The sequence below is a fragment of the Cydia pomonella genome, chromosome 11 (genome assembly GCF_033807575.1).
Source record: "Cydia pomonella isolate Wapato2018A chromosome 11, ilCydPomo1, whole genome shotgun sequence".
NCBI lineage: Eukaryota > Metazoa > Arthropoda > Insecta > Lepidoptera > Tortricidae > Cydia > Cydia pomonella.
The window spans coordinates 7,610,946-7,635,297 of record NC_084713.1 but is presented as its reverse complement, the minus strand read 5'-3'; positions in this window follow the sequence as shown (position 1 = coordinate 7,635,297).

Genomic DNA, 24,352 nt, shown 5'->3' with positions numbered 1-24,352 from the left:
AGGTCTCAGTCCTTGACTGACCCACTATGACATCCGTGTCGAAGACATTTCAACTACCCAATCTTACCAAAATAAACATACCATTTTCTAACCTATAAAGTACCTATATAATATGCTACTCAGCTGTTTATAACACTGGGTGGATACCCCAAAGTGTTACAGTACAATTTGTCCAACACTATAAAACCTACACCAGGCTCTCAACCTCTGCCATAATGACGGCTGGAAATTATCACCAGCCGTCGGCCGCTGTTTGCCCAGACGAGCTCTGATTTATTAATTAGCGCTCGCCAATTTCACCCTTTGTCGACGCTTTCAATAACCCGATGGGTAGACTGGGGATATTGTTTTTAATTGTTATTACCCCTTAAAATTGCGGTGTAATGTTCTATGGTGTGCAGATTGATTTGTGATTGAAATATTATGCAGTGAGTGCTGGGGATGTTATGAAAATGGTAATAAGTTGTTGAAGGTTAGTTTAACCCTTTAACTGCTGAACATATTTACAAACGTACATTCCTCTTTAGGATATTGCCCTGGAATGTTTACAGATAATATCGCATTCTCGATTCGTGTTTACATAGAAACTACTATGAGAAGCATTATTTAAAAAACTTGTTATTTGTCCTAAAGTTATTGTTGTGTTGTGCTACGTTCATTGAATTTCTTCCGGAGCAGTATTAGTATATTGTGCAACAAGGGGGGCAAGTTAAATTTTGCAAACGAGGCCTTTAGATTCAAGACATCCGCAGTTTGCAAATTTTCTTACCCCCGGAGTTATGTTTTTCATCACACTTGAGATGAAAAGAAACAAATTTTAAGGGAAATAATTCTTAAATACGATGACATAGATATCAAACATCCATCTCCATTTTGTAATTTCTTGACAGGTTAGGCAGCGAAGGCCTTTTCACGCACGATTGAAAATTATGAAAAAATATTTTAAACGGCTGTTAAATTAATCAAATTAAATATTTTATAACATAAATAATAAATATAAATTATAAACGTCAGTATTTTAGAAGTAAAACTCATATATGCTACTTGGTATATATGAATAAGTGACATTATTAAAAAAAAAGCTATAACTCCCTAAGGAGTTATCGCTTTATTTTTCACAATCCATAACCCCTGCGGGAACAATATAGGCCTTTGTCCTTCAGTACACTTGTATGAAATAAGATCTTTTTCGAGCAAGTGTGATGAAAATACACTTACTGTACCTATAGTAGAGAATAATTTAATTATGTGATACCAGAAATTTAATTCTAGTTTTGTTCTTGTACCTATTGTATAGCAGCGTCACTTTGGTTGGTTTAACATTAACACAAATATTTGGTCAATTTATGTGTCAACCGTGAAAAAAAAACCTGTAAATACGAGTATGATACGAAAACATTAATCGGGAGAGTAAATATACTGAAGTTACTTCAGTAACGTTTTAAATCGGTCTAAATAAATTGGATATGTGCCTCAATGGAGTCGAATGGATGCATAGTGAATAGGTATTCGTCCGATGTATATAAAAGGCATTAGCTTTTCATTGATAAAACCAATGCCGGTGATCTACAAAGTTAGTTTAAAAGTGCTATACCGCATAAGGGTTTTAGTATGACATAAGACTCTTTTTAATCGCGCGGTTTGATGTTTCTATTAAAACAGATCGCTACATTAGCAAGCTTTTAGGTTTGATCTAAACATTGCTGTAGATGTAAAACTCATATAATGCTTGAAGAGTCATATTAATTACCTACCCATTATAGTTTCGACAAGGCTGTCTATTTATCTGTTGCAACGAGGGAGGTAAGTGAAATTTTGTAAACGAGGCTTTTAGATGCACGACAGCCGCAGTTTGCAAATTTTCTTACCCCCGGAGTTCCATGATTTTTTTTTCACACTTGAGAAAAAAAAATATTTTAAGTGAAATAATTATTAAATACATACAGTGACATTTCAAACATTCGTCCGCATATTGTCATCACTAAAACAACTTATATCAAATGTCACCAGGCTTTTAAAATTTGTTTTATTTCCAATAAATATAATTGCAGTCCATAACACACATAGTTGCAGTAGTTTAACATATTGATTAGTGTTTATTGCGTTGCGAATTCATACATTTGCCTACGTTTAGTGGACTATGAACGTGCACTAAATATTAATCAATATGCAAACAGGGTCCGGTATGAAGGCCAGAGTTACACTTACCCCATTACGAAAATCTGTCAAAATTTTGTAAAAATAGACTTTCAGATGTTTTAAATCAACCCATATTCTAGCTAACCAGACAAATAAATGTCCTTGCTCTCATCAAATTGCCAGCACTGGACTGTGGACCTAATGGATTAGCCATTTGTTTGATTAGCTATTTCAATAAATAACGAACGGGGGTCAAATCAAATCATTGATTCATTAAACTTTTAGGGTGCAACTAAATTGCATACTGTTTGTAATGCAGCCCGAATGCGCTAATTAGACTGAGTAACTATTTGCTGTCCTGAATGTTTGTTTTGTTTAATTATGGCCAAAGCATACGTAGGTTAAATCTATGTTGGGCGTTTCTAAACAACGCAGGTCAGTAATAACAGTTGCATGTAGCGGTTTGATAAAACGATGCAAAATCATAATGTTGTCCGACAACAATAAAGCATTATAGTGAAAAAAATTACCTCGAAGTGAGACATGTCTTCAGGCAATATAGTGAAACATTTTACTCGAAGTCGATTCGGAAACATGCAAACGTTACATAGTAAATATCCAGTACTAATGTATGAAAAATCAGGTAAAATATTCTGCTTTGATCATGAGTTCATCATATCAAATGAGGTGGGCCAAAGCGGCAAACGCAGATAATTATATTGTAAAATTTTCTATGGAAGTTGTATTAGGTATACCTGCGTCAAAATCATCTGAACCTTAAAACGTAAGTACTAACACTAACAATTTCTTTCAAATTTAGATTTTTTTACGTTTATTCTACTCATAATTACGAGCTCTTTCTATCCTAATAGAATAAAAAGTGTCCCAAGGTTTTTAGTTCCATTCCGTTACCAGTTTTCAAAGAATTTGTATGGCACTAACGGAATGGAAAAATCTAAAAATGTATGGAATTTTTTTAAATTTTTTCTGATTACAAAAACATGAAAATTCACAAACAAAAAGTATAGGAGATAACCTTAAATAAAATTATTAAGATTTTAATACATTGCGGGACATTGTTGTAAATACGGGCGCACTCGTTTTATTTATGTTTATTCTTCTATGCGAAATAAATTTATTAAACACAATCACCCTATTAATATATGTGTCTACTCACAGTCCTCCCTTATTTGAAATTGTCTTATGAAATTTGTCCTTTGGGTAATCATACTGATCTATTTGATCGGCATTTGTTGACGAATAACGAAACAAATTGAAAGACGCCCTAAGCGACTCCTTCAATTTTCCTTATCTCGTGGGAAATTATGTGGAAAGAAACTCCACTTAATGGCTTATATGATCCCAAAATACTAATATGGATAGAATATGACACACAAAATGAAAAATCTAAATATGAAATTATACCGTGACATGGTATTAATAGTAGACGTGAGCCTTGACGTAGAGGAAAAGAGATGATAGCATTTATTGGGCACATAAATTGATAAGGGTATATAGACAGGGTAGATCAACATTTTTATATTTTTATTCTGACACGTTGTCCAAAGTACAATTAAATAGTTGTATTGTTTGTTAGAAAACATGTTCTATTTTACTAACGTGCTTTGTAGAGTACCTATTATGGAATTTAAGGCTTATAACTGCCACAAAAATCCATATTTGGTAAGTTTTAATACCACATTATCAGGGTTTTAAAAGTTACCTAGGGGAAAGGTATGCGTGGCAACGGGTGACAAGAAAAAGTTGATTCTCTCAACATCACGTGATGGTTTTTTTAAATAAGTTTTCGCTGTTTCATAGAATCTCCACATAATTTAGTTTAATCTTGAAAGTAATCATACACTTGTTTGATGCTCGTCTAAAAATATTTACTCAATTTTAATTTCGCAACTGTTCTTTCAATTTCAACATTCAATTTTGTTAACCGAGTACACGTGAAAATCGTTTTACTTCGAGAGCCCTTAAGAGCTAGCGTTTGTACTTGTATTAGAATTAATATAAGTTGCCCTGAAAGTACCTAATCCGAGTTACGAGAAATCTGTTAGGTATTCCATCAAACCAAGCAGAATTCAATTAGGCCAAAAATATTTAATAGTCTACGTTTCTGTGTTTACGTCGTCCAAAGTTAGCTTCAATAAAATATAAGCTTATATATCATGTAATATATTTGATATCTAATTTTATGGTTACCTAACTCTAGCTCTAGCTAGTCTCTCGAGCGAAATAAAAGAGAAGTAAAGTTTTTCAAATGTGTAAGGTAAAAACAATTTACACAGCCTGTGGGCGAAATAATATGATTGGATTTTACGAATAGGTAACGCGCTAGACGTTATCAGATTTTTAGTTTTAGGCACTCCCAATTAAATATGAATGACTAGTAGGTAAGGCATGTCACTGCATATGCCGTTCATATTGAATATACCCTTGAAATTCGAGTCGACATGCCAAGGTTCTTGTGCTACCTCTAGTGTTGCAGCATCTAGCTAACTGGGACTACACGGATTGTATGCATGTTTTCCACAATGTCAATGTTTTTAAAAAATTCCTTAAATATTCTTTTTTTACTTACCTACCTATACTGTATGTACATGTACAACCAGCATCAAAAGTAGCGGATCTGCTGGCCTAGCCAAGGTGACAATCGCTTTCGCTACGACAACGTGACATTTTGTGTCTCTCTTCCATATTAGTGCGACATTGACAGTTGCGTTTCGAATCGCTACGGAGCGTATTTGCACGTTGGCTACGCGGCCAAACTATTCGTCATTCATTGATAATGTAAAAAAAGATGATGTTTGCCTATGTCTAATTAGACTAAGATAGTACTTTACAAAAGTATTCCAGGGTGGCAGATACTTTTGGCGCATTGTTTCATTCGCTACTATTGATGCTGTCTGTACGAGTGTACCTATTAAATCTCAATCGAGCTTGAGGCACTCTGTCCGTCTAGCTAGCACTTCCCGGCCGTCTGATCGATTACCCAAACTTTCGAACGTGTCACACACGATCGTATAAACTTTACACATTGCAACGCTGCGGTTTCTTTTTATCACATCGTTGGCAAATTGAAGCACGTTTTAACACTAAATTCTTACCGTGGGCCATTTAGCGGGCCCGCGTCGCATTCACCCAGTACGTTTTACGGCCGAGCTATGCATTATTGAAGTAGGTACTCCCGTGGTTCGTAAGTAGGAAGTACGGAATTTTAATATTCACGAAATATTTATAAAGTGTGTGGATTAGAGTCAGTGAAGTCCGCAGTTAGATTTATGAATTACCAGGTAAATAAATGGCAAAAAATGTAAGACTTATTGGAATTACTAGCAATAATTGCTTCGTATTTTATTATAGACAACTAGCGATTCTTCGAAACTATCATATTCGTTATAACGGTATTCATTAAACGCGCAGTTTTGTGTGTTTATATTAAGTAACAATATGTGAAGTTCCGTGACACACGCGACCTCGTGTGATTTTCCGTTGCGGCAATGTTGCGCTTATAATTCGGCGAAAAGCTTTTCCGCTAAAACAATAATATTAAAGGAATTTTACCGAAAATCTGATAACGTTTTGTGCACACGAACGTGAAAATTCTTTCATTTACGGAACTGATAAGAGCCTAAGTTTGGGTCTTATACAAAAGCATTGAATTACCAAGTTGGTCGAAGGCGCAATTTTTGTTTAACTTTATTTACCTGAATGATAACTTGGGAGAAGTTTTAGGCGGGCCCGAGAGAGTTATGAGAAGAGTTCGTAAGAACTATTTGGAAAAATGAAACTAAATCACATTAATGTTGGTTGCGGGTTGCTGTTTCTTCAATTTGAATATTAAGTCTGCACTCGTCTCGTTGGACTAAAAGCTAGTTTTTCTCATACATTTTAAATTGAATTCACCATAGGTGTATAATATTTTTGCGATTAAAGTTACTTATTATTTTTTATTTAATAAGGTATTGATGAGTTATATAAAAAAGCGGCCAAGTGCGAGTCGGACTCGCGCATGAAGGGTTCCGTACCATTTAAGACGTATTAAAAAAAATCTACTTGCTAGATCTTGTTCAACATTTTACCACTTTGGACACACATTTTACCACTTTGGAACTGTCTCTCGCGCAAACTATTCAGTTTAGAAAAAAATGATGTTAGGAACCTAAATATCAAGACCTATCCATAGATACCCCACACGTATGGGTTTGATGAAAAAAATTTTTTTTTTAATTTATTGACGTATTAAAAAAAAACTACTCACTAGATCTCGTTCAAACCAATTTTCGGTGGAAGTTTGCATGGTAATGTATATCAAATTTTTTTTTAGATTTTTCATTCTGTTAGTTTAGAAGTTACAGGGGGGGGGACACACATTTTTTCACTTTGGAAGTGTCTCTCGCGCAAACTATTCAGTTTAGAAAAAAATGATATTAGAAACCTAAATATCATTTTTGAAAACCTATCCCTAGATACCCCACACGTATGGGTTTGATGAAAAAAAAATTTTTTTTTAATTTTTATGACGTATTAAAAAAAAACTACTTACTAGATCTCGTTCGAACCAATTTTCGGTGGAAGTTTGCATGGCAATGTATATCATATATTTTTTTTAGATTTTTCATTCTGTTATTTTAGAAGTTACAGGTGGGGGGGACACACATTTTTTCACTTTGGAAGTGTCTCTCGCGCAAACTATTTAGTTTAGAAAAAAATGATATTAGAAACCTAAATATCATTTTTGAAGACCTATCCCTAGATACCCCACACGTATGGGTTTGATGAAAAAAAAAATTTTTTAAATTTTTATGACGTATTAAAAAAAAACTACTTACTAGATCTCGTTCGAACCAATTTTCGGTGGAAGTTTGCATGGCAATGTATATCATATATTTTTTTCAGATTTTTCGTTCTGTTATTTTAGAAGTTACGGGGGGGGGACACACTTTTTACCACTTTGGAAGTGTCTCTCGTGCAAACTTTTCAGTTTAGAAAAAAATGATATTAGAAACCTCAATATCATTTTTAAAGACCTATCCATAGATACCCCACACGTATGGGTTTGATGAAAAAAGATTTTTTGAGTTTCAGTTCTAAGTATGGGGAACCCCCAAAATTTATTGTTTTTTTTCTATTTTTGTGTAAACATCATAATGCGGTTCATAAAATACATCTACTTACCAAGTTTGAACAGTATAGCTTTTATAGTTTCGGAAAAAAGTGGCTGTGACAGAATCGGACAGACAGACGGACATGACGAATCTATAAGGGTTCCGTTTTTTGCCATTTGGCTACGGAACCCTAAAAACTAGCAGAAAACAAGAAATTTCAATACAGATTTTGAATTCCGAACAAATTTCGACAAGTAGCGGTCTGAGCAGAATTAAAATTGACGTGTACACTGATTAGAGTTTCGATTGCTAAAGGTTTTTGGATGCAAGTTAAAGGAATTTTACGGTTTACGTGTTTATAAATCAAAATATGATTTGTCTTTTTAACTTTTATTGCTGAAATAATGATTAGTAAAAAAAACTAACTATAAAATATGCAAACATATAATATTTGTGATTCCCAACTTACATTTATGTACAAACTTTCTAAGCATCAATTTGGACGATCGCCGTCGTCCTCATTATCCTCGCTGGATATTAACATTGTAGAAATTATCTTTACAGAATTTGATGTAGGTAAGTATATTAACCAACTCTTTACCCATTCGTTTGATAATTGTCTATATTTTATAAGAGCTAGGAGTTTTTAAAATGTATTTTTGTTCGCTCCCTACTTTTATAATACTTAATCAAAATCTCTGAAAGAGTAACATGAAGGGGCAAAACCTATGGTTAATATGGGTACATCAAATAGTGTAAACATATTTCCCATAATGTTAATGTCCAAAGCGGAAAATGGGTACTACGATTGTATGGAGAAGCGGTCATCTACTATCCTCTTTAAGGTAATGATATGTGTGGGAGGTTCATTATTGCCTGCTAAGGTAGAAGTACTAGTGCTCGACGCTGAACTAGTACTCGACATGGGCACTTTATGTCAAAGTGACAAGGATTAAGTTAAAATGCAGAAAAATCTTCGTTGTTCAAATTTAACCTATATTTCCATGAAATAAAGTGCCCATGTCGGTGACGGTGACGGTGCGTAGCGTTGTCAACCCCGACCTAAGTGGAAATTTGTGCTACGATGGTGTGCCGTAGGTACTTGCTGCTGAGAAGGTCTGTAAAAAATGGTATTAAATATCATCATCATCTTTCTGGCGTTGTCTCGACCTTTTACCACGGCTCAAACCCTGTTATTGATGTTGCATATCATTGAAAATAAAGATTGGCGAAAATATATGACTCTCGGATCTGTGCAATAGGGAGTATTACTGCAATGTTCTGCCGCCAGAGAGCCGCACTATTACATATTCTAAGACTAAAGTAACTTAAACATACTAAGCCTTAAACAGTTTTTAGATAATTTTTCACTACGACATTGATGCATGCAAGGCGGTTCATTTACAGAGGCCTACCGCGAAAGACGAAAATCGAAATTTCGTTATCTGCCTCTTTATCGCCCGAATATGCAAGAGTGATAGAGAAGCAGATAACGAAAATTTGACTTTCGTGTTTCGCGGTAGGCCCTCAGTATGGCCTAGATGTAATTTTTCGAGCGGCATGGAAAATATAAAAATGCAAACTTGATTTGATATTACTCACATTGCGTCCTGCAGACTCGTTAAATCGTGAAGCAATTTTACCAGGTTTAGTACGCTACCTCCTGTACTAAAAGCAAGTTGTTGCAGTGGACAGTTCGACAGGTTTAATGCGGAGTTATTTCTTGCACAACGGACTGGGTCACTCCGTTCAGCTTCGGGATAATTGCGATATAATGAGATAGGAACTGTCGCTATTTCCGAAACGGAGCTAAGTTATATCGAGAATTTCTGTTTTTGGTGGGCTTTATGATTGCAAATGGAGGTTGGATTTAACTCTGACTATTTAAAGGGAGTTAATTTACTAATTTATTTTATGAATGATGCAGCAAATAAAATAATAAATAAATATTAGGGGACATCTTACACAGATCAACCTAGCCCCAAACTAAGCAAAGATTGTACTATGGGTACTAGGCGACAATTGTCAATATATACCTACATACTTATATACATAGAAAATACCCATGACTCAGGATCTGTGTTCATCATGAAAATAAATGCCCTTCCCGGGATTCGAACCCAGGACCATTGGATTCATAGGCAGGGTCACTACCCAAAAGGGCAGGCCGGTCGTCAAATAAACTTAAGAATCCAATAAAAATAAAATTACAAATTCGTTAGTGAAAAATTCTCGGTAAATCAAATTCTTAGAAGGTATGTAATAAAAATTGGTAGTTTAATTGAAAATCATAGTACCTTATAAGAAATATAATTCCTTACATCGTAAATTCGTATATCGTAAGACAAAATTTCCTGTATCTTATAATTTCCATATTCCTTGCTGATCCAATTGGAGCTTTCAACCTCACTACAATCACAGCTGAAGTTGAAATGAAATGAAATGAAATTATTTATTTTGCCAGAGACATGGTTATATAAGGTGTTGTAAGGTTTTACACAAGGTAATAAGGTACACACATCTCGCCAACATTAAGGGCATGCAAAGCAATTTCTTACGCTAATTATTTACACAACATAACATAGGATATTATTTACATCATAAAACATATATTCCTACAGTTAACTATTACAACAATATTTACACAGAATACCTACTTTTTAGTTAGTTTAGTACCTACACAGACATTTACATTAATTTTCAAAATTATACTAAATCAAAATTACCCAGGTACTTCAAAATACATAAATTATTAAATTTCACAATTCATACTAGAATGTCATATATAAAGAGTTCAGCATATAATATAAAGGCATAAATTTTAATATCATTTAATGTAATAATTTAATAAATAATCTAGTTTATTCTTACTGATGTACCATACATATTGTACCATACATATAAGTTGTATATGTTGAATGAAAATGACTGAAATTATGTATTTGTAATTACCTACTTACGACGAAATTTCAATACTGCACACATGCATATTGAACCTTGAAAATAATATGTGTGATAAAAACCAGTATTCCGATTATAGTACAGTTACTGAAAGATTAAAAGGCTTGGGCGCAATCTGACGCTAACGATTATTTTCCCAGAGTGCCGACACATGTAACATGTGTCAGCTCACACCTTATTTGTTACCAATCCGGAGGTCGCGGGTTCAAACCCCGGCTCGTACCAATGAGTTTTTCGGAACTTATGTACGAAATATCATTTGATATTTACCAGTCGCCTTTCGGTGAAGCAAAACCTCGTGAGGAAACCGGACTAATCCCAACAGGGCCTAGTTTACCCTCTGGGTTGGAAGGTCAGATGGCAGTCGCTTTCGTAAAAACTAGTGCCTACGCCAAATCGCAAAATGCCGGGACAACGCGAGGAAGAAGATTAAAGCAGCTTACTTGTTCAAATTTGTTAAAACTTAGATTTCCTTAATACATGGATATGAAAATAAGACTCCACTTTCAAAGTTTTTAGGATTAGGTACACTGTTTCTAACGAACTGTCATACAATAATTGCAATATATATATATAATTATTGACATTTTAATACTATTAATTTATTGAATATACTAAAACCTTGAAAATAATATGTATCATGAAAACCAGTAATCCGTTTTTAGTACAGTTCCAGAAAGGTAAAAAGGCTTGAGCGCAATCTGACGCTTGCGATTATTTCCCCAGGGTGCCGACACATGCGCCAGCTCAGCACCTCGATCCTATTTGTCGGCCGATGATGGTGAGTAAGCGCCTTAAATTTTAACATTGAAACAGTTTTTCTTTTAAAATAAGGTTTTAATCACTTGAACAGAGATGCTATTTGACAGTGGTTTCAAATTTAGTGGCTACAGCAGATTGAAATAAGGAACTCAGGTGGGAAAATGGTAGCAGCGCAATAATCGTTATACCTACTCTGATGAGTGGGATGAGTTGAATTAGGGAATTTGTTTTGAATTATTTATTTAAACAACTGTTTGATTTTGATTTATATTTGCAATACGGATAAGAATGATTGATTAGATAATTAGATAAAATTCTCAGTTGTTAATTTAAGCTAAGTTTAGTTTTGTTAGCCACGACCACAGCATGATGGTGAACCTAGCCATTATTTATACTCATACACATAATACGAGTATTAACATGTTTGTCATACTTAATTGGCTTATCACAAAACACAATTTTATTTTATGGACTAAAAATATATTTGAGCGAACTCGAAAATCTGTCACTTTACTGCCCATCGATGTCGCGGTTGGTATTTTTGTCTAAAAATATAATAAACTGTAAAAGCCACTAAGGAACAAATGTCTTTGGAACTGTTCCAAGTAGGTTTTAATGCATTTTATTTTCCGCTCATTCATTTCACTAAATTTACTTGGTGGTGCGTCTGACCCGATTTTAGTCTCCGGGTCTGAAATTTTATGGTCTTTACGTTAAAGTCTGGTTATTTTCCGGAACAAACAGTGAATCGCCGTTTTGCATCGTTGAACAGTGAAAAACATAAACTGTCCCTGCCGTAAGATTTATCTCATAAATAGGACATTTTATAAAATTAAACAAAGTGTTGTGTTCCTGCCGGTGAGTAAGCCTGCTCAACGAGGGTGCGGAGTGTTAGGGTCGGCAACGCGCATGTAACACCTCTGGAGTTGTAGGCGTACATAGGCTACGGAGACTGCTTACCATAAGGCGAGCCGTAAGCTTGTTTGCCACCGACGTAGTATAAAAAAGTCACATATATCAACTTTTTTATAAGTTAATAAATAGGTACCTAACTTATCTACCAATGTTAGTCTTGTTGTCTACTTAGGTTATTAATATTTCTAGTAAAGACTCTAGGGTATTACTTTGATATTTATATCTACTCTAGTCGGAAATTTGACTTAACATTTTGAGCCGAAATTTAATTAGTGCTAAGCCTTTACAAACCTATTATATAATTCTGTTTGAAAGTACACAGATTAAAGAGACTAACCCCCTTATTTATAAGACTTTACAGGCCTCAATTAGTTAATTTATATTTAATCGCCTTCTTAGAAATACTCAAACCATAATAACAGATCAAGACATCGATTAATAACTAACGGGCCGATTCGAACTTTAAGATACGTCAAATATTAGGTCTAGGTTCGATTCGGGCCGATTGTTTCTCTAATTGTGGCTTGTAGCACGTTTATGAATTATACATACAATTTTAAATATTAGAGATTTTAACGACTAACTTAAATACACATCGTGCACAAAAGGCTAAACAATATATAGATATTTATCAATTCGCTATGTTTAAAAGCATAAAGCCTAAAAAGGAATCAAATTGTGTTTTAAAAACGTAGTTTTTATTTTTTTACTATTTCAGAGGAATTTCCTTTTTTACTCTTTACACGCTTCGACCGTGGAAAGACTACCCGCCAAGGTTTCACTCGGACTACTTTATGAGTTATAAAAACTTGATTTTGATCTTAATTTCTGTTTTGAAACAGTTATAGATTTGATCTATCAGCTGTTAACAGTCACATGTCTGCCTTGTGTTCATTGGCTACTATAATCGCTTACCATTAAACGGGTTTGATGCTGGTATACCACTAACATTCGAACGCAAAATTGAGTAGAAATTTTTTATACTGAGAAAATATTACTTCTAATAATAAACAAATTAGATGTATTCTGTGGACCACATTAAGATTTTCACACAAAAAGAATATATTTGGGGGTTCCCCATACCTAGAACTGATACGTACGTGTGGGGTATCTATGGATAGGTCTTCAAAAATGATATTGAGGTTTCTAATGTAATTTTTTTCTAAACTGAATAGTTTGCGCGAGAGACACTTCCAAAGTGGTAAAATGTGCCCCCCCCCCCCCCCCCTGTAACTTCTAAAATAAGAGAATGATAGAACTAAAAAAAATATATGATATACATTACATTACCATACAAACTTCCACCGAAAATTGGTTTGAACTAGATCTAGTAACTAGTTTTTTTTAATTTATTTCGCTGAATTGCGCATTAGATTGACATAATGCGCAATTCAGCAGATCTTAAGGAGATTGGAATCATCTCAATAAAGGAGATTGGAATCATCTCATATTGGAATGATGTCAGATCCATGTTAGATCAGTATTACATTATATGTATAATTAGAATTGGCCTGAAAATTAGGTATATGAAGAAGACAATTCCTGCCCATATGACATAACATGTGGAATACAATTATATATCGAGCAAATTTTATCTGAGTACGAATATTAAGCGGCGTAAGTTTGAAGTACCTTACACTAAATATATTACAAAACAATTACTAAAGGCGGCTACGATATCTACCTACTCTCACAGATGTTGCATAGCTCATATCGAGCCCACTGCCGTGTTGAGTCAGCAAAACGATTATTATTTAATCCGGCTCAAGGCTGTACCTGTTACCTGCCTGCTCTTCTTAAACTTGGTGCAAGACACTTTAATTTCCCTAGAGCCGCGGAGCTACGGAACTCATAATTCATGCCAAGTTAACATTTTGTCAGTTCGCATTTGTTGCTTAGCGAACGCATGCTTGCTTTTGAACTTTAATTTGCTCTTTAAATTTTGTTTCCTTTCCTTAATTAATTATAAGCGATTTACGGGAGGATCGGGACGTGTCTTCAAATTTGAAGTCTTCGGGCGCTTTAGTTACCTGCTCGAACTGGTAATGTAAATGGAGAGTTTGCTGAATTCTAATTGTTGCTTGCGAGTTATTTCAACAACTTTAGCGTACTGCTACGAATTCAGCGCACAATATACTTAGCACAATGTTTTGTCATTTGAAATGTTAGTAAAATTGTAATTACATCTGCTATATTTTACCTAATTAGCAAACTTGTTTTGTAAACTTCAAAAACGCGTGCAACTAAATTTTTGTTATACTACACGGCAATGTTTTATTATTATTTATTTATTCATAAAACAATATTTACATTGTGTTTGAATTATAATTATTATAAAATTACTTAAAACTACATGAACAAAAATATCAAACATCACACACATGTTTAAGGCTGTGCTTCCATAGAGATGTGCGTGGATGCGTAGCGAGGGATGTGTTTGTTAAGAACCAATAGAATCACAACACGCAACACAAAAACAAAACAAAACAAATGAAGTGATTCTATTTTTAACAAACACGCACATCTCTAATGAAAACGCTACCTTAATGAAATTTTGCAAATATACCATATTTTTTACAATACTCATGCGGTTATGTTGAACTTTGTTAAGTGCGAAAAAGTAACCGACATAATTGCTGCCGGTATCTATCGTTATTGTGGGTTTATCTAAAGTCATCAGTGTTGCTAACAACCAAAATACATTAATATTTTCCTTGAGAAATTTTAAGTGTTTGTTTCATTGCGTATCTCTCCTACCTAGTATATTAAATTACGTACCTCCTACCTAAGCTGCATAATTACAATGTCACATATACGTACCAATATTTAATACTTCAGAGTTTCATTACCTTTAAAAACTAGTGTACTTATTGTGATAGTACTATAGTAGTTCCCCAAATCGTCCAAACTGTAGACTGAAATTTTCTAATAACACAAATGGCCAATCCATTAAAGTTGATGTGTAGCATTAACTGAGATAGCCGAGATGCATCACCGAAGCGGCCATCGGTGCATGAACACTTTTGCGATGTGCGCATTTTGCTGTATTACCGTGCTTGCATTTCTTTACTGGGGATTCATAAATAATTTGTATATTCGCTTAGTTCTTTGATTCAGTAACTCACTCATGCCTCTTACTCGTTCTGCTTATATCACCGTAATAGGTATGTATTGTTGTCCGACTTATGTGTAACATACAAACAATTCAATGAATCAACTAGAAACGGTCACAATTACTTAGATTTATAATTTAACAGCAGATAGACAAGCGTACATTAAATGGTAATTAAGTAGTTAGTAGTCGTGAAAATTTGAATTAGATGTACAATAGATGTGTTACTTTCAACGTGCGCACACCGAGAAATTATGTCACAAGATTCCTTATTAAGGCAGCCTCAACGGAATCGTAAAAAACTTATTTTCCGTGAATAAGTTTAATTTAAAGTTTGTTGCCAACCCGTATTCCTAGGTAGTCGTGCGCGAACTGCACTTCCCTTATAAGCTTATTTTCTTCACGGGGACTCGAAAATTTTCTTTAGATTAGTTTCTCTTGTTGGGGAAAATAGGTAAGAATAATAAGTTTGGGTCGCCTCTCAAATTGGCTATGCTTTGCACGAGTAATTTTCTGAATTGTTCTTTGGTTATGAAAACTTGTTTGTGTAGCGATGATTGTGTTTGTTGTAAACGCCTTTTATTTTTAATAACAAGTAAAATATAAAACAAAAATGTTTATTGGCACTAAAATTTAATACTTACGCTATAAATAATTACGAATAAACAAAATGATTATTTATAGTTATGCTTAATAATTTCTCACTTAGTTTGATGTAACGAAATTCGCTCCACAGCGGCTTCACTACGTTGATATCAACCACTACTAGACCGGCCTTTTAACAAAGCCTTGAATGGGAACAATTTCGCATAATTGTTGCGGCAAGGTCGAAATTCTTAACAAATTATTTTCCTCATAAAAAATAACTCTGTTGGGACTGTCAGAAAGCTTCACTTGCCTTCAAAAACAAATATGGACAAAGACCCCAAAAAGTATTCCATTTAAAAATCAAATTATAATTTTCGTTTCAGGCCCAAGTATTTGTTTTTATTTGGAAATGTTTAACAGTTTGCTTACGATATAGCGCTAACTCAATCCGGCCTTGTATTCGCCCGCATTTCTCGGTTCATTGGTTATAAAAAGAAAATAGCGCTTTAAAGGGATCACGGAGCCTTTTCAACGTTTTTGTACAGTTCTGAGACGCCCGTGCATGTTCCAGTAAACACTGATCTAATGATTCGTGAAAACAGATCGGATTTTAATTTGATCTCTGCGCCGTTAGAAGTTTGCCTGTTCATATTTACGATGATTTAATTAAGGATTCATAAAGCGTTACCTTTAAGTTAAGTACAACTAATAATAAAACTGTTTACGTAAATAACATGAGCACTAGAGTGACATGAGCATGAGAATTTTAAAATTTATGGAAACGACTTCAAAATAAATTTCCAATTTATTATATTATAATAAGCTATATTCGATCAATGCCGTGACTTCGCAATTTTATTTGCTAAGTCATATCTGTAACGCTGTGATTTGATAGTTCGGGCGGGATTACTTCGCCAGTCATCTGTCAATGCACCAATCAATTTGCTACTCTAATGCCAAATAATAAAGAATAAATTCACATTCTATGGACTAGTAAAGGTATCCCTGGTGAGTGATGTAGCAAAAACAGTACAATCTTGTCTCCCTAAGCGATTGATCCAAAACGTTAGTGCCTTATTGGGCGTGGTTCACAAATGCATTGCTGAGTTTAAGCAGGCCTAATTTTATCTATTATTCAATGGATTCTGACTTGATTTGATGTTTAACATTTTATCATTTATCTTATTGTTGGGTATCTCTTGATAAATCGTGTTCAAAGGTATCTAAAAGTATCTACTGGTTGGATTGTTTTGTATATAGAAACATAATATATTTTTTTAATAACCTATCAGATAACATTACGTTACTTTTGATGCTGATTTTACCGATAACATGGACCCATCAAGTTAGACGCGCACTGGATAGAACCCAGTGGAGGCAGATCATCTGATCATCAGTGGCGGATTTTCCCTAAGGCTCGAGTAGGCCCTGGCCTAGGGCGGCAAGATATTATGAGGGCCGGAGTCTATATACTCGTAGAAAGGTGCTAGAGCGGCCTAGGCTGCAAATCCGCCACTGACCACGATCCTCAGACATGCAGGACCGACCAGAAATATTGCTGAATACACGCCTAGTCCTACACCAAGGGGATTAGGGCTATATTCATCACCATATACTGGTTTGACGGGTGCAATTTGGTTTGACGTTTAAAAAGTGCGAGGAAAAGAGAAATTTATTGTAAGTCGATAAAATTATGGCGCAAGACAGTACCGTTATGAAATGTTTAAATATTATAATCGCTTTAACAATTAATGAAATTATTAATCGATGTAATTTTAATTAATGTTAAAATCACTTAAGTCAATGTTAGATGTCGGATATGTATAGTTGCAAAAAGAATACATTTATTTTTTAAATAATAAAGCATAATAATTACATGCCAAATTTTGAATTAAATTACTCTAATCTAAAATTAAAGCTACAATTAGAAATACTAATTACAAAGATATACTCTTTATTTATATAATAGATATATTATATACAGAGGTATTACTATAACTAGCTGAAATCTAAAATAGGCCTTGAATTAAATAGGTTTTATCAAGTTGTTGCTTGTTTAGATTTTTTCTTATAATTAGTCGTAGTTAGTATTAAGTTGGATTTGTATTTGTACCTTTTCAAATATTCGTCTTTAAATTGTATTTCTGTAAAAAACTAATTACACTGTTAAAAAATATCAAAGATGTTGCCCTTGAGGCAATGTAACAAGGATGCTGGCGGCATTTCCTCGTTGTATCGCAATACTGATACGTTGTGCAAGGAAGCCGCCAGCTCTTCGGTCACCAGTTACGTCAACCAGATTATGATCGATTATGATTTAGAAATTGCTAGCTATCGATATCGGTTGAGTCGATATTTTATTAATCTCTAGCACTGGTACGTCTGTGCCCCCGAAAAATCGGGCTATGTTTATCACGCTGGCGACCATACTGTTTATTGGCTGTATTTTTTTTATTTTATTGTACGAGTAATATCCAGAATTGTAAAAGCTTTCTTTTTAATTTTTTCATTAAGTACTTTTACTAATCGAGACTTGTGAAGTTTATAAATAAGCGGATTCATCTTTATTGCATATTACAAATGATAATACTATAGTAGATTGTTAAACAAGGGCTGAAGGCCATTTCTGTCAAGGTAGTTTTAGTTTACCAATTGTCTGTGACTAAAATGGCGCCTTTCGCCCGAGTTAAACACTCTACTTTTCATTTCGAATACGAGGAAAGTAAAATTTATTATTCGAAAAGTGGCATGGTAGATGGAGGACGGGGTAGTGGACATCCACCAACCCGCTGGGTGGACATTGTAAAGAAGGCCTGCTAGGGATCTACACAGGCGCATATTATTAGGAAGGCGGAAAATCGTGCAGAATGAAGAGCCTTGGTGCACAAAATAACGATCTCATGTGGTCGCGACCCTCAGTCATGATGAAACGAGGAAGAAGAAAGTATGTTTGTCAAGCTGGTATGCAATTTTATCGGTGTATTTACTCGAAGTGAAATAAAAAATCAAAAGTGATTCAACCTTAGTCTTAGCCCATACAAGAAGTGTCATAGTTTGTGGAAGATATTCCTTCCTTCCGATGTAATACCGCCTTTAATGGATGTTTGTGCAACTGTACATTAAAAATCAAAAGTGCTATCAACCTTAGTCTATGCCCATACGAGAAGTGTGATAGTTTGGAAATATACCTATGTATGAAAAAATACAATTTCTCATTTTCCTAAATCATATCATTTATTGACAAATTTGTATTCATAAAACTTAGCAAACCTCTGTTAAATTTTCCCACTTTCTAACAAACACAAAATAAATGTCAATAATGCAGACAGGGACTAACGATCATCAACGGCATTTTAAATTTAACAGACGTTTATGAATAACGCCATAAATATATAACTATTACAAATAAGAAGTATCATACAACTGTTAATCTTAGTTTTTATAAACCTTGGTGGGGTTGAATTCAAAGGTTATTTCATATTCTTTCCAAAAAAATAAAGAGCCTTCAAACAAATAACGAGATATTCCTAACTTTCTGGCAATTGGGGCAATATATCTTTATCGCCTCTGACAATCAAGCTTTAATCAATATTATTTAAGTAAAGAGAAATTTCATGAGAAAATCATGCCCAATGTAGTAATGTTTGTATACATCCATTATACTTTACATAATATAGCTGGTATTTAAACATAAGACAAACTCTTTATCTCACGCGAGCGGACCCGCGGGCACGTCTAGTAAATTATAATATTGAAGTTGATTGTATTACCTAAAGAGCTTTAATTAATTTTAAATATTTTCAACTACGTATGCAGGTTACTAAAAAACACCAAACCTAATCTGTGGAATAGGGTTTCTAAAATATGTTAGCATTCTTTTTTATGCCTACTCAAAACAGGCTGTTCAATAAAACATACAGTAAATAGTTTAACGAAAAATTTACAACATTCAGATAGATTAAAAATTCTATTTTATTTCACTAATAAAAAAGTTTAGGTATTTCCAACGAATGGAATTTAATTGAAGCATTGTTTCGATTTTGTTTTTTCCAATAGAACAGTTTCAATTGAGCGCCGTCCGAAACTGGGTGCTTGGCGTTTTTGTGAATTAAGATTGAAAAATAATTATTTTACTTCTAAACAGGCAAAATTAATTGTGATATAAGAGGCAACTAGGCATAATTATATTTGATACGAATTTTACCCATTGTTTAAGTACATTTTTGTTGCTAAATTACAATTCTTTGCAATTGATCATAAAATTATAGGTAAAACATACAAATGACAAAAAGTTTCCGATTTGTTTGGATATCCTAAAAAAGATGTCCGTTCAAAAGGCTTTTTTTTTTTCATATATATATCGCAACTTTTGAAACTCTGAATAATTTCAACGCTTTTAAATTTCATATAATTCGATTGAACCGTAAGATCTTAAAGACTTTGAAGGATCCCTTCAAAGAAAAGTGTCACGTAGACAATAGGTGCGATTTTCACAAATGAGCTGCTCAATATTCAAGCGGCAAACGCCTTACCGTAACAACAGAACAAATTCGAAAGACGAAGTATCGAAGGAAGGCCCTTAATGTAATTATCATAATGGTGACCAATAAAAGAGAGGTTCGGAATTCGTGTCGCAGCTTTAAAAGTACTATCAAAGGTGCCCGAGGCGGAAAATGTCGCATCTTATTTAGCGCCCTACCGAACGAGGGCACTCGAACCCCGGCTGGGCTAATCACATTACTCCCATGAAAGAGCTCAAGATAAAAAAGGCCCGAAACAGATTTACATGAAACGTCAAAGTTGATTACGGGTACTTGTCGAGACGGACTCCTTAAATATGTAGATTCGAATAAATCATTATAGACATTCAAAATGGTTGACGCCTTAGAATTTGGCTTGAAACGGGATTTAATTACTGGATTGTCGGTACACTTTATTCATTAATGTTGTGTAGAAGTGCTACAATTTTGTTGAATCGGAAAAATAAATAAGTTTCTGATTAACATTTTTATCTGTTATAACTATAACTCTGTGGGTGTACAGAGCCCCAATTAATTTGTAAGTGAAAACAAAGTGGTGGCGTAATAAGGTGATTTTTTTTCTAAAACTTGATGTTAAAACGAAAACCAGAACTTCGTATTTTATATTTATTCAATTTAATTAAATTAATTGACGTATTTCGTTTATTATATATTCCATCTTTGATTTTAATTTTAAGTAGAGGTTGCTCTAAAGCAAAATTTAACAAGAACAAGCCATTCAACACTCACAAATCAGCTGCTAAATAAGAAAATCGGTTTTAACATTGTATTTAATCTTAAAACAATGCAGTTTCTAGGTTTTGTTTTGAAATGGACGAATTGTGTGACTCAAAATGTGTCGTTACTTCCTATAATAGCCACTCAAAAATGAGTAAAATTATAACACTGTAATAAAAAACTAATAATATCCATAGTACTCCCTCCTAAATACTATTATACAATACGGGCAATTCTATTCACATTGTATTGCCCAGTCGATCAGGCGTGAAGCCTTTTATTTGGAGTCACGTGTCGACCACCGTCCAGGAAACCGACATGCAGCGTTCGAGCGAATCTAATGCACTCAAATCCATGTGACATCGTAGAGAAGGGTGCCAAGCACGAAACAATGCGGCCTCTATCCCGTCCATATATACGTATACACAGATATTTATAGCGTAATATCCTCTGCGTCTCCTTCTCTCACATTTAGACTTCCGTAAGTGAGAAGCTGAGAGCTTACTTTATCATCGTTTGATAAGTTTTCGCGTCGTAAATGTGTAGGGTAGATTATAAATAACCCTTGGAGTGGTAGGCCGTCGACTCCCAACCGATTATGTCATTTAAATTTCAAATTTGAGTAACTGAAATAAAATCAAATTTCCAATAACTCAAAAACGAGATATTCCACTTGAAGAGATAAGTAACGCCATGCGAACAAAAGGCATGGTTGAATTATTTTGAAAATATTGAGATGTGGTGGTAAAGTAAACTTAGTAATGCCCTTAATAACAATTAATTACTGCACATCTGAATATGTATATGCATATATGTAGCATACATACTACTGCTACCAGTACACGACACTTTTATTATAGCTTCTTTGAATTATATTATTTTAAAATAAAGCTCCGTTGAAATCATGGACAATATTACAATGAATTTCTGTTAAGCTCATGAGCATTTTTATGTTTATCCCACGTCGGTGACAAACAATCACAGAGCCCACCTGATAATACTCGTAAGTGGTCACCTAGCGTGTTTGTGCCTCTTAGGATGCATATTCTGATTGTAAAAATTGAATTTGATTTGTAATACGGCTCGAGTGTTGCACACGCGTTGCCGACATTGTAATTTCGTGCCAACTATTTCAATGTTTACTAAACACATTCACTACAAACGTTTCCGTAGCGCTATGCTCGTAGCCGATCTCAGCGTTTTCCCGCTTTGTAGAGAAAAGTGACTACAAACAGAGAACCCGCCGAGCGGGTATCAGGAACTCCAATGTGTTAATTAAAAAGTTGCCGACATGTTGTATTTCAGTGGACCATAGTCTCGATATTTTCGTCAGTAAATACACACCGTTCAGATCCACTTCACTATACGACTATCCCAGATTCAATAAACCTGCACATACCAGTATCATATCTTTCAGTTCTTGGCAGTATTAACAACAACAAAGGATTTTAATTCACCGTAGTTGAGTTTCATTCTGTATTGTTTTCGGAAAAATCAATGGTGAATCGCTTCCGATAAGAACTGTGGAAATGGCGACAGGAAGAATCGCTATTATTGTCCGATGAATGGAGAATACAGGGAATATGGAGAATATAAGGAACATGGGGATACGGGCACGTGCCAACAGTGTAACATTTCCTTCCTCCGTGAATTATGGTTTTATAAAAGCCGTTATTTAGTTGTCAATGTCACCCCTCTGTTAATTTGTCGGTTAGATGGAATTATTTTCAATGGTAATAGCAGTCATTATTTTTATAAGTTAATCATATATTTACATTGAAATGGGGGTAAACGTTTTCACAAACTGAATTTTGTATAATATTGTGTACGCGCGTAATTCAATCATTTTCTATTTTAATTATAGTAAAAGAAAATACAGTGTTGCCCAAAAATACGATGACAAAGATTTTTACTGCGACATATTGTTGATAATTTTAACAAACGTTTGCGGTTTTCTGTCTGATTCAAACTTTTAGATACGTCAAATATTAGGTCTAGATACGATATGGATCTGATATGTCAGTAGGTATCTTAAAGTTCGAATCAGGCCGTGTGTATTTAGGGTAAAGGAGAATATTTTGATAATAATAAGTTTTGTTTTAGTGAAATGATTGTAGTTTTAATTTTTAATCACTTCAAATAGTAGTTCACCTAACAAAAAAAAACTATTCTTAACGAAACTTTCTCAAATTATCTTTGGGCCATCCTGTAGCTACATGCACATATGAAATTGCATTACCTATACATAATTCCATATACACTACTTTCAATAATACTGTGGACTACGTTGTGTTAGTCGTAATTATACATGGGAAGTTTATTTATTATTTGTGACATATATTAGCATTAACGCAACTCAAATGTAGGAACATTAATGCGCCACGCTTTATGATCAAAATACTTAATACATAATTTTTCCAACTAGCGACCAAACAAAGAAAAACTTACCCCATCGCGTGTTTGTGCTAAAGTCAGTGTCTGACTAACTCCGCAAAGGGGAAGGATCAGGACATGTTTCCTATTACATACAGAGCACCAGCGAGACAAATGTTCAAGCAAACCAGTGTTTCTCTGCCCTCAAGATCTGTAACGACTTAGGAGGGTCACGCTGAAAGTTCTGGAATATTAAAAATAGACAAAACAGTATTATTGTCCTAGAGTTCTTAGAATCTACTGACATGTAAAAAAAATTCTGTCTCTGTCATGAATTACATAGCTTTGATGTAAGCTAAGGATATATCTTTGAGACAATTCCAGTCTGTTCATAATTTGTAACAGTAATACGCACACGGTTTGACTAGAGTCAGTTGGCTGGAGCGATTACCCAAAATGAGTCTTGGCCTCCAACACAAGAGCACGCCATTTTGCTCGGTCCAGGCCGCATAGCCAACGTTACAATCGTTAACGCTCCGTATCGTAGCGTAGTCATCTCTCTCTATCACTCTTCCATATTAGTGCGACTGTGACAGTTGCGTTTCGTTCGCCACGGAGCGTGAACGATATGCACGTTGGCTACGCGGGCTGAACGGATTCGCGCTAGCTTTCGCTGACGCTGAGCTCACGGAGATCTGCCTCCACTCTATCCGCCCAACGATATTTAGGATGACCAACAGGACGATGGGAGGAGGAAGTACGTAAGTAAGTAGGTAATTTAAAAAGATCTTATTTTTTTCTAAATATCGTTTTATTGCATTTCGTTTTGATGTGGCTTATTCCAAAACCTTTTATTGTGATCCATGTAGACTGGTTTTTGTGTTCACGTTCAAGTCACCTACATAAGGTTAGCGACTCCAATAACACCCCAGAACGCCCCTTCATATTTAGCGTTGGCAACTAAATTGGCACCCTCACAGGGGAGAAATAAGTTTTATTTGACATATATCGCGTTTTGCACGCTCCGATCGTATTCTTTGCGACAGGTTGATAGGTGAAATTTCATAATACATTTTTCGATACGCTTCAAGTAAAATAGGTGAGTTTTCTTTATAAGCTTTTATATC